This window comes from Acanthochromis polyacanthus, chromosome 1, assembly GCF_021347895.1.
Source record: "Acanthochromis polyacanthus isolate Apoly-LR-REF ecotype Palm Island chromosome 1, KAUST_Apoly_ChrSc, whole genome shotgun sequence".
Lineage (NCBI taxonomy): Eukaryota > Metazoa > Chordata > Actinopteri > Pomacentridae > Acanthochromis > Acanthochromis polyacanthus.
This window is the reverse complement of record NC_067113.1, coordinates 49723201-49726393: the sequence shown is the minus strand read 5'-3', so window position 1 is coordinate 49726393 and position 3193 is coordinate 49723201.

The window sequence follows — 3193 nt, the reverse complement described above, 5'->3', positions numbered from 1 at the left end:
GGTCAATGTCAGACTGAAATGCTCTTGTTGAGTATTATGTTAAAATAAATGAAGTTTGTGAGCTCTAATGAGTTAGAAATGAGCCACATTCACTGAAAGTCACTGAGTGGTATAATAAATATATTTGCTAATAACATGAACAATTTTCCACTTGTATTCCTGTCTTGCCTTGTTTGCAGTGACTGAGCTTTTTATATTTTTCAAAACTCTCCTTCATAACAACCTGCTTCTCTTTGAGTGGGGTGAAATAATACATAAAATGCCCCCTTTTATGGAATCCTGATGAAGAAAACTTGAGTTAACAGAGAAAACTGATAACCACCATTGCAATATCCATTATTTTCTTTGGGATTTTAGGTTTTATCGAGCTGTCTAACTCCAAGACAGCATGGTTATGTTAACCTTGCTTTGCAGTAAAACCCATTGAAGGCTGCATCCATCCTTTATGAACACTCTACCAGCACACAAATCCCTACCATTGTTGTAATTTAATGTCATGTCCTCTATGTTTAGCCAATTATCTGCAGGAACAAAAAAATACACCACATTTAACACAAAGCACATTAACAAAAGGTGTTTCACAGCAATGCTAAAGCACTTAGGTTGGATTTTTCCTTTTACTCCCCCAACCACAACCACTGCAACTCCGAGATCTCGACCCTTTTTCTTCTGCTCTGACATCTGTTTACGCACATCTTACATACATCACCAGCTCATCATACATCATGGAGCTCCCACAAAGGTTCGAACATTTACTCCCAAACAATACAATGTGTCATTCCTGTAAATATCACCACATTGTGTTCAGCGAGAAGTGTAATCAGAATCCACTGAGTTTATCATTCATCACTCCCAAACCTCCGTCCTGGAGGCTCACGTCTGTTGGAAGTGCTTTCTGCTCTGACCTCACTCTCTCTGCCCTGCGCTGAGATAAGGTTATTAGACAAAAGTGGACCGGTCCTTGAACGTTGCCTCAGCGGCAGCAGCTGTTCCCCAGGTGTTTGGATGTGTGTGGCTCCACCATCTTGTCTTAATCGCAGCCTCCTCGAAGAACTGGCAAGACTTCCAACAAACCCCCCTCATTCCTTTACAGTGGGGTAAAAGCATACAAACCAGCCCAGCGTAGCCAACATCCAGGTGTACTTAAACATTAGTCAGCCAGACGGACAGGAGAGAAATAACACATCATATGAAAGCAAAACTCATCATCAGCGTTTCCATACACAAACCGAGTGAGAGTTTGAGTCCAGTGACGTTTGTGATGTGCATGATTACAGCAAAAGAAGACATTTTTACAACTTTTTTACACTGCAGACAACACTGAAGCAGCCGCCCCAGAACAGAAGATCTGATTAAATCCTTTCCAAACTGCTGGCACCACTATCGTGAATCTGCCATTTCATAAACACAGACCCGCTGTGGCAGCCAGGGAGCCGCAAGACAAGTTCCAAGTGCAAGTTTCAACAGCTAACCCGGTGCACAAGCACACCTTTTTCCCTCATGTTGAAGAGGAGAGGTCTGAAACAACAAACCACCAGGCGAGAAGGGCTGGGGGATCGGGGAGGGGGATGAGTCATCCGGCAAACAGAGTCTAGTTAGCACTAAGGTAAATTGTGCCATACTGCTCTAACAGCAATTTGTGGGTTTAATGCAAATTACATGTAATTATCTTAAGGTGCATTTAATTCTAAGCACCATGACTGTTATTAATGATTCTGGCCTCGGTAGGAACATTCAGAATCGTTGGTATCTTTTTTTGCATGAAATTAACTCTTTGTTTTCTTGGGTTGTGTCCTTGTTGAGCTGCATTGGAGGGATTTTACACTAATAAGATTGGAAGATGCCTTTACTTTTTGGTGCACAAAAGAAAAGCTGGTCTCTGCAGCACTTTGCACAAGGAAGACATTACTTCATCTCCAGTATGAACAGGCAAAATGCAACTCTTTCAGCATGTCATGTGAGAACTATATTAGGACTGACTTCAAAAATACTCAAATGTACATTAATCTTATCTATTTCCACTGCTTTGACAAAGCTACTACTACTTCTGAAATTACTTGGTCTTGTAAAATAGTTGCAGTAGCAGAAGTCGTCTTGGTTGTATTGTGGTGAAAACTTTTTTTTAATCACATTAGGAATAAGACCATAAATACCTATAATAGTTAAAGTAATGACAGTGGTAGAAGGAGTTGATGCCTTGATAATAATAGTAATTTTGTGTGAGCAGTGCTGATATCTTGTGTATTATTTGCACGTTAGTGTGAAATATTTTGCCTTCTTTAATTAAAGGAGCTTTCTGTAGTAGTGGAGGCAATAGTTTTTGCAATAGTACTGACAGTGCAGTTAATAAAAGTGAGAATAATAAAGCAGTGCATTGGTTCCATTAGCTTCAACGATAACAGTGAAGTATATTCATACCAGTACTGCAGCGAGATACTTGTACTTCACTTAAATATGCAACTTTAACTCCCACTTAACGAACTTTCAGGGGGAAAAACTCGATTTTCCACATCTGGTGACTTTAGTCACTTTGCAGTTTGACATTTGATGCAATGGATAAACAACAAGCCTTTAACATATGACACATTAAAGTAGTGATATCTGATGTTTTTGTTTTTTTCAAAAAGCTATTTGTACCTAGTTCTGTTCACACCAAATAGTATTTTTTTTCCCTTGAAGCTTCTTGCATGGTTTAATTTCAATAAATAATCTACTGATGCAGTATCTTCTCAAAAACTTAAAGATTAGATTGCTTAAATAATCCAATACTTTTTCCACCATAGTCTCCTCAATTTTAAAAGTCCATCAAATCACAAAAGAAGTTGAATTAAGGCTGGGTCTTTTGACTGCAACCAATAAGAGGATGTTATTACGACTATTTTCCAAATTTTAAGTCTTCTACTTGGTTATTTCTTATATATTCTAAATGACTACATTGAAAGGCAATAAATGAAAATGTTGAGTGATTGCCCGGCTCTACCTGGACCCAGGCTGATACTAAACAGTTAAACATCCTCTGTGTGGGGGGGCTGACTGATGACAGACCTGCACCGTCCTTGGCGGTCTGTGGTTCTGCTCTGAAAAGCCAGCATTTAACTCCCCAACCTGTCCACTGAATCTGTAATACCTCTCCCGCATGACGAAGCCTTATTCATGAACACTTGTATCACTTCAATGAACGTGGCAGCACACA